The sequence below is a fragment of the Zingiber officinale genome, chromosome 10B, assembly GCF_018446385.1.
Source record: "Zingiber officinale cultivar Zhangliang chromosome 10B, Zo_v1.1, whole genome shotgun sequence".
Taxonomy (NCBI): Eukaryota; Viridiplantae; Streptophyta; class Magnoliopsida; order Zingiberales; family Zingiberaceae; genus Zingiber; species Zingiber officinale.
The window spans coordinates 28496181-28505850 of record NC_056005.1 but is presented as its reverse complement, the minus strand read 5'-3'; positions in this window follow the sequence as shown (position 1 = coordinate 28505850).

The window sequence follows — 9670 nt, the reverse complement described above, 5'->3', positions numbered from 1 at the left end:
CGTGGAAGGGGGTTGAAGGTTCGCAATATTCAAACGATCCATGATCACTTTCCAGTTCCACCCATCCATGATACTTATATTGAGAAACTACCTATGCCTCTGCAGCATTATATTTTTCATACTGTTGGCGTTCAACCTGACGGTTATTGTGGATTCAAGATAATAGTTGCACTAATTGGGTATGGTGAAGAAGGTTTGTTTTAAGTACGATTTGAGCTTATAGAAGAGATTCAACAAAATAAGGATCTATATAATCAACTTTATCCAGATCAAAAATTTGGTAGTCAATCTATTATTCTTATTGAATTAGTTTGAGCCGTGGGCACCAGAAATATATTGGATGGACTCTATGTTTATGGAAATTGTCATCGCATCAAGGTACAATCTTGTACTACATACATTGGTAAAAATATTGGGAGTTGTTTTACTCACTTTCTATTAAGAACTCCTCCCATTACAAATCAAGAGCGTTGATAAATAGCTATTGCCCATGTTGGCAATCACTTCGTGCAAGTTTTCTTACACCCTCATTACCTTGTACCACTCATTCCAACGTGATGGTGGCAACATTTATCGTACGAAACTAAATGATAGACCACTCATTATCAGACACATGTTCATTTGTAGTACAGAGTAATAGGTACACCACCAAATGCATCGGGAGCAGAATTTGGAGATAATATTGATTAAAATTTCTATTTTTATATATTTTCATGTATTTTTTTGTGTGCATGATTTGAAAAAAAATATTCATAAACTCTGTGTTTACTATTAAGTGTTAGTATTTTTGTTAGTTTCATATATATAATTTTTATTTTGATCCATATTTTTATATTTTTTAAATTTTTACAAATAATAATTTTTAAAATCTACAACTAAAAAATAAACAAACGATTACAAACATATAATTAAAAAAATATTCAAAAGAATAAAACTGATAAAAAATAACATTGGTAAAAAATTTTAAAAAAAAAGCTGATTAAAAAAACAAAATCAATAAAAAAACAAAATTTAAAAAAAAACGTAGAAACGTAAAAAAAACAAAAAACAAAAGCACAAAGCTTGGAAGCGTTAAAAAAAAAGCAAAATACTAAAGGTATAAGCATAAAAAGTTAGAAATAAAAAGCAATTTAGGATAGGACCGGGGAGGAGAATGTGTCAAGGGTGCAAAAAAAAAACACCGCTCCCTTATTTTAACAGAAAGAGGTGGCTCCTTTCGGTGCGCCCCCTACGCTAAAACACCTAAAAAACAATACACAAAATTTAAAGAAGTCGCGCCTAAATCCATCGCATCATTAGCATTTGAGTAATATTAGAAAGGTGTCACAAAAAAATAATCCAACAATAAAACATGCAGATAAACATCCGAATATCACACCACGAAAAATCCAACAACCAATTGGCAAATTTTCAGAAGCACCTTTCATTGAGCCCCATTTGCAAGGTTAGCAGTACCAATTCAAATCATATTGAAAAAAAGGAAGGTAAAAACTCGAAACCCCAAAAGTTCAAGAATCAAAAGTCCTTAATCCATTGAGACGGATAAGTGAAAACTAAGGTGGTTAGCAATACTAATTCAAATCGTATTGTTAAAAAAAGAAGGAAGAAGTAAAAAACTCAAAACCCCAAAAGTTCAAGAATCAAAAGCCCATAATCCATTGAGACACATAAGTGAAAACTAAGGTGCTCAATTGTGTATAATAATTAATGGTTACTTTAGTCATTATGTTCTTATTTTATCCTCTTAGTTATCACATGTATTAGGTAATTTATCGTACCTTGTATAGATATTATCTACTCTATCAATCGAGAATAGAGAAACCTAATACAATTTTCCTCGGTCGCTTTTACTCCTTACCTCTTTTCACGGAAAGCTTTTCATGGTATCAGAGCCATTGCCATCGACGACAAACATAGTTTTTTCTTAGACATCATCAATCACATAGATAAATCTTGATTTGATCCATCAAACTCTAGCTTCTACTCTTCTGTCGATTCTCACCATTCAACCTAAACTAATCTCAATCCTTTAATAACACTTTTTCAATAAATCAATCTCTTTCTGTCAAGTTAGACGAACATAAGTATTTGATTCAAAAAATAACTCTTAAATATAATGATTGTTAATGGCTTAGAGGAGTTTACAAAAATATTGAACTAACACCGAATCTAGGGCGATCGTTCCTGCCCATGGAAGTTTTTCATCGACTGTCAGGATAAACGGGAAGTACTTGCGACGGATGGCCCAAAAACCTAGCATCTCATAGTTGTGTGTCCTATTTGGAGGAAAAATCCATCCTCCAAAAAACCATCGTGGATCTGATTATTACGGTTTGCTTAGAAGATTTCCAGGAAATGGCTTCACCTGCTAGAGTGAAGACATATTCACTCGTAGACTTAGAGTTTTTTATATCAGATATCCAACTCGCATCGCTGTATCCTTCGATCACAGCAGGATATCTTGTATAGTGCAGTCCATATTCACAAGTATACCTCAAGTATCTCAGTACTCTTGTTATCCCTTTCTAGTGCTCAACACCGGGATTACTCGTGTATCTACTCAGTTTGCTTACTGCGTAGGTCAAGTCTGGTCGTGTACAACTCATCAAGTACATCAGACTTCCAATTACTCGAGAGTACTCTATCTGAGAGATACTTTCACCTCGATTTTTTGATAGATGTTGACTCGTATCTATCGGCGTTCGTGCCAACGCAGTATCACCCTTGGTGAATTTCTCAAGAATCTTGTCCACGTAATGGGACTGACTAAGAACAAGTCCTTCTGTCATTCTAAGAATTTTGATTCCTAGAATCACATCAGTTAGGCCCATGTCTTTCATGTCAAATCTTAAGTTCAACATGTCTTTAGTGGATTTGATTATCTTATCATTACTCCCAATGATAAGTATGTCATCTACATAGAGGCTGTTAGTTAGAGCCCTATAGCCAATCATTTGATGATTGTTGTATGGACTCGTTGTATCATATTCTTGTATATAAATAAAGGCATTTGTTTTGGTTATTATACTTACTTGTATTGGTGCCAAATAACTAAGTATAATAGCGTCCTTGAGTAGAAGGTTCTTACCTATATCAATCGATTGGTTGAATCGATAGTGAGATGATATAGGGAACACTACTCTTAATCATTCCTAGTCGAGTATTAACATTCAGGGACAATGTTAATGCGACGAGACTAGCATGTAGGTCAACTCGATGACTTGATCTCACAAGTCATGGATATGGAGATATCAAGTTGACACATGGGTATGCATTGGAGAATGTATACTGAATGACCTGCCATGAGAAAGTATCATGGATCGTTATATGAGTGTCATATACTTTCTAGTATGACTACTAGTCCTTGGACCTGAAGTCACCATGGTTCCCTATATAAGGACTTACGTACTTTGGCTTCGTCAAACGTCACCCGTAATTGGGTGGACTAAAAAGGCGATTACTGGGTATGTAACAAATTATGCGGAGGGATGTAAGTGATGTAGATGGGATCTATCCCTCCTATACATGTGCAATTGGTTTTGTTATTGGTTGTAGGCCGTTGATTTTTTTGGATGAAACTCATATAAAGAATAAGTATAAAGGTAGTATCCTAGTTATTATGTCAAAGGACGCCAACGATGATCTTTTCACAATTGCTTATTCTGTAGTGGATGCAGAGAATAATGCTAATTAGGAATGATTTTATTAGCATTTGAACAGTGTCTTACTTTTAGCATTCCATTCAACGAGTTCACTTTTTTCTCCGATAGACACCTTGGAATTATGAAGGAAGTTGAACAACTATTTGTGAGTAGTCACCATACATATTGTTTGAGGCATTTAGTAGATAATTTTGTAAAGTAGGTAAATAATTAATTACTTACTTTTGTCGAAAAAATTATATTTTAATTTTTATGTTAATACATGTTTTGAATTTGAAATAATTTTTTTATCATTCTAGGTGTTGCAAAGTTATCCAAAACATAATAAAAAGTACTGGTCTTCGGTATTCAAGAAAGTTGTGTATGCTCCATCTTTGCATGGAGTATGAACAACATATAAATAATATCTTAGACTCCATGCCACTTGCCATAGGGTTTATTGTACATTCTCAGTAGGGCTGTAAACGAGCTGAGCCGAGCTGAGCCGAGGTTTAAGGTGTTCAAGCTTGTTTGATAAGGTAACTGAGTTGAGCCAAGCCGAACTTAAAATGAACCAAGCTTTTGAAATGGTTGTTCAAGTTTGGCTTGGTTTATTTTTTATGAGTTTGAGATTATTTGAAGCTTGGCTTGAGCTTGGCTTATTTAGATGTTATCGAGCTCTCAATTCAAGCTTGGCTTGAGCTTGGTTTGAGTTTAGTTTGTTTAGATGTTATCGAGCTCTCAATTCAAGCTTGTTTGATTGTTTAAAAACTTTAGTTGTTTGATTAGTTATTGAGCTTGATAATTTAAACTTATTTATTTTATTTTATTTTATTATTTATTTAGCATATTGAAAAGAGTTTTATTAATGAATATGGTTCGTGAACATTATTCACGAACGTTAACGAGCTGAACACATATGTATTCAAGTTTGTTTGTTTAGTTTAACGAGTTGTTCAAGCTTGTTTATTTAATTAATCAAATGTATATTGAACGAAGATAAACAAGCTCTTATCAATCCGAACACCAATCTTGTTCACGAACGCTTGGTTGATTTACAACCCTAATTCTCAGTCACAAAGTTGGGCAAATACTTTATTTCTTTGTGACAGATGGGGTGTTATGAATAATAACATAGTCGAGTGTTGGAATAATTGGGTTAAACCTAGGGGTGAGCATTCTGTTAATTCGGTCCATAAATTAACCGAATTAACCGAAAATCGATTTAGTGTTGGCTAACCGAATCAAATCAAAGTTTTACTAAAATTAAATTAACCGAATTAGGTATTTCAGTTAACACCGAATTAACTAAATTTGTTTAAAATAACAATTAAAATAATTTATACAAAATTAATATCAAATTAACCGAATTAACTGAATGCTCACCCCTAATTAAACCAATTTGTTATCTCCTTATTGTGGCTATGGTGGACCATATACACATGCAAATCATGAACATGATGCAATGGCAACGTGAATCAACATTGATGATGGTTAAGGAATTAAGTCTGAGAAAGGAGAAGACTATTTCTAGTGTTTATCTTGAATCTTGAAATTTGAGAGTGCATCGGTCATGTAATTAGAGATTTGAGGTAGTTGATAATGAAAAATCCTTTGTTGTTGATTTAATGGATAAGAGTTATTTATGTAAAGCTTGACAGATCAATAAGCTTCCATGTAAGTATACTTGCGCCACTATTGAGCCAAAGTCATTGACGTTGTATGATTTTTGCGACAAGTATTTTAAGATTGGAATATATCACCAAGCATATAAAGGAATTATTAATGCAATCCCAAATTTTGACATTAACGAGTCAAATCTTGATGAAGGAAATGTAATCAATGCTCCTGATGTGTGAAGTCAACCAGGTCGTAGGAGGACTAAGAGAATACTATCACAAGTTGAAACACATGTATCAAAGTGTAATCTTTGTCATACGAAAGATCACAACAGATGCAGCCGCAAAGAAGCTATAAATTAGCTGTTATTGTTTCATTAAAATGGTGTTTCAATGTTTGATTTGTTAATAAATATATGACACTTAGTTTTTTTACAATCTTACTCTATTTTTTGTGTAGCATGATACTTTTTTTACACTTCCACATGAAAAAGAGATTGCTAGAAGGGGAATTAAGCATGGTCTTACGTTCGAGATGGCATATAAGTTTGAGTGGTGACATTGGTAATTTACATATTGTTTGATGGTTCTATTTTTGAAAATATTGTGCAAGACTTGTCTCGATGTGTAGTTGTTACAGTATACTCTACTGTATTATGTTTTTATATGGGGTTGTATGGTGGGAACTTATGGTTGTGTTATTTATTCTGCAAGGTTGAATTTGATATGTGCTATTTTTTTTACTTTGGTTAAAGTGCCCAATTCATATCCAATTTTGACGGGAAACTTGAATACAGATTTTGATAAATTGGGTATATGATATGCAAGGATGAGTATAAATATACAAAAATTGAGTCTATAATGATAATCACCAATTAACTAAAATATAGTACCACGAGCATGTTGTGTATATTGACAAATAGGATATATGATATATAATGATGTTCCCTCAATAAGTATGTATTGTACAATACACTATCTATTTTGCTATAAATTTTGGATCTCGTTACCATTTTCAACTTTTGGTACCATTTAATGAAATATGATGTCAATTTTAAATTAATGTAACATGGACCAATTTAGGTACAATTATGTAAATAAATTCTTGGCATATAGTTTACTGTAATATGGTACCAATTGTAAATATTTAGGTACAAATTAGCAAAGTCTATGTAAACAAATTAGTGTAAAGTGAGCCTCGTACCTCCATACCTAAATGTTGTTCAATTGTACCCAATTAAATTATAAGTATATTTAAATTTGACATATTGTACCGAATCAAGTAATGTTGTTTAGTGGGGTGCCATGACATTCCAATTATTGCCTAACTTACGTCCAAATATACTCAATAGTTTGCAAATTGTACTACAATTGTTTACATATATACTTAAATTGGAGTTAATTGTGCCCATCTTTTGAGGCAACCAGACCTATCGAGGGAGTCTCATACCTGTATACTCAAAATTTGTACAATTATATTCAATTAAATTACATATATACTAGAATTTGGATATTTTGTATCTAATAAAGTGGATTATATGGCAAAAGGTGATTCACTCTAATAATAGCGCCCCCCCCCAGAGATTATGATGTAGCAGTAAGGGCGCTCAATTGTCTCCTAAGCACCTACGGTTCGATTCCCAACTACGAAGTATTTAGAATGATTTTTTCTCCAAATGGGACTTACAACTGAGGGATGCTGAGATTCTGGGCCGCCTCCAGCAAGTGCTTCCCGATTTACCCTAGTGGCCGGTGGAAAACTTTCATGGGGTCTAATCGGTCACCCAAGACTCGACGTTACCCAACCTAGTTAATTAACTTTTTCTAATAAAGTGGATTATGTACCTTGATCAAGTATGTGAAGCAATAAGTCAAGCAATAGTGTTATCGACCTTAATCCACGTTATATGATCAATGAAACAAGGTCATATGACAAAAAACTTACCAACATAAACCTCTTTTAGGATAAGGATCCTCTCATCCACTTTTTTGGACCAAGGGATGGTCCACAATCTAATTACGATCGGATCGTGGTGCAATCTGATCCAACTTTAATTAGTTGTGATCCCCCTGGATTTACCTTCCCACCCAGGTTGTAGTTTGGGTTGGGACAAGCGGCGAAGGCAGTCCAGAGGCTGCCGTGGTGGGTGGGTGGATGGACTACCGGGCGTCAAGCGAGGGGTGGCCTCCAGCCGGCTGTCCCGACTCAAACTATAACCTAAATGGGAAGATGAACCCAGAAGGGATTGCAACCCAATTGTGATGGGATTGCGGTCATGATCCAGCCGTAATTGGGTTGTGGGTCATCCCCTAGTCCACAAAAAGTGGACTAGAGGATTTGGATTGTTCTATATTTTGCCACTTACCTCTAAAAAATGTGTGCTCATGTAGTGTGACCCAGGTTATTGATCGACCTATTGTAGATAATGCTCAATTGGATAGAAAATATACTAGATTATATTTTAAATGGTGTTAAATTTAGGAGGAATTATACCTTCTTTTGGAGTTTTTATAGCTATATTTACCACGTATATCTAAAAAATGTGTGCATAAGTAGTGTGCCCTAGGTTATTGATCGATCAATTATAAATAGTATTTAATTGGATATAAAATATACTATACTTTAGTTTAAATGATGCTAAATTGAGGAGTAATTATATCTCCTTTTATATTTTTTTTTATATTTATATTTTGCCACATACCTCTAAAAAATGTGTACATAGGTAATGTGCCCCAAGTAATTGATCAACTTATTCAATTGGATAGAAAATATAGTAAATTCTAGTTTAAATAATGTTGAATTTAGGAGGAATTATACCTCCCTTTAGACTTTTTGTATATATATTTTGCTATGTACCTCTAAAAAATGTGTGCACTACCGTGTGCCCTAGGTTGTTAATAGACCTATTATAGGTAGTATTCAATTGGATAGAAAATTTATTAGATTATAATTTACATCGTGCCTAAATTTATGACGGATTATACTAAATCTTGTACTTTTTGTAATTTTTTTAGTGTAATATTTTTTTCAATAATAAATGTACACAGTAGGTATTTTTCAGGTTCATACTCGAAACCAACTATTATAATGAAACATGCAAGTGAATAAAAACCAACATATGTTTATCGTTACTCAACAGAATAAAAACTAATAGAATAAAAAATCAATAAAAATATTTACAACAATTTCTTAATCACTAAGTCATATATCTATCATCAGTACTAAATAAAAACCAACAGTATGAAACTTCATTTGGATAAAAAAAGGAGCAAAATTCAAACACTCATTGTATTACATCTATTTTACCATAAGAAGCAAAAGACGAGGTAAATTAGTCAAATATATTTTTTAATAATTCATTATCATCTGATAGTTGATGCAATACTGCCATTTAAATGTTAATCTTCACATCATTTTCAAACCTCTAGATATCATCTATGTCACGAGATAGACACTCCACCCATATACATGCATAGACACCATAATCCAGAGTTACACCTTGACGATGACATTATGCTCTCAGCGCCCCGTGATTGCCTAAGATGAATCCTGAAACATGAAGCATGCAACCAATCAAAAAATGTGCATACAAAAAGGAAGTGGTTTAATACTACGATCTTAAGACTCATTAGAATAGAATATAGTCAAACTCACGTAAACTTTAGTCATCCTAACTGCATATGAATCATGATTTGAATTCCACCATCTGAATTTACCTTCACATGCTTTAAAAACCAACAAATACCAATGTCACTTATTATTAATTGGTAAAATGATATATCTATATCTTCTAAATAGATCTTCATTTAGTTCCTACAGGACTCTTGCTGTCCTTCTCAACATCTACCATATAATTTACCTATGTAGTAACATATTTAATAATATAAACTAAAATTCATACATGGTTAGTAATAATATATAATAACACATAAAAGCTATTAGACTTCAAAATAACAAATTGAAGAGTCACAAATAGCAACACCTTTCTTTTCGGCACACGATCAACCCTAGTTCTCATAGTATTCATAATAGAAGATTGAAAAGGGCTAATCTTCTCTGCTTTTGAAGTAGAAACGTCACTACCAGAAATGTAATCCTCACTTGAATCACTGTCGTATTTGTGCAATTGTCCCTGGGTCAAAGTTAACTAGTTTTACTTAAGTTTGAGTTTTAATGTTTGACAATATATGAAGATTGCAGGTGTAATTGTCCATTAGGGAGAATATTGGTACAAGTCTCCTTTAATCAAAGATTAACCATTTTGAAGTGAGAGAGTAGTTAAGTAGGTTAAGGTTGACTGAATACTTGACTAGGAAAGTGCTAATTGGAAGTTAAGCAAGGGCAAGACCAACAGGATGATTGGCAAAAGAATAAAAATCAAGTGGATTTGTAATACCCCAGTTCTGAGA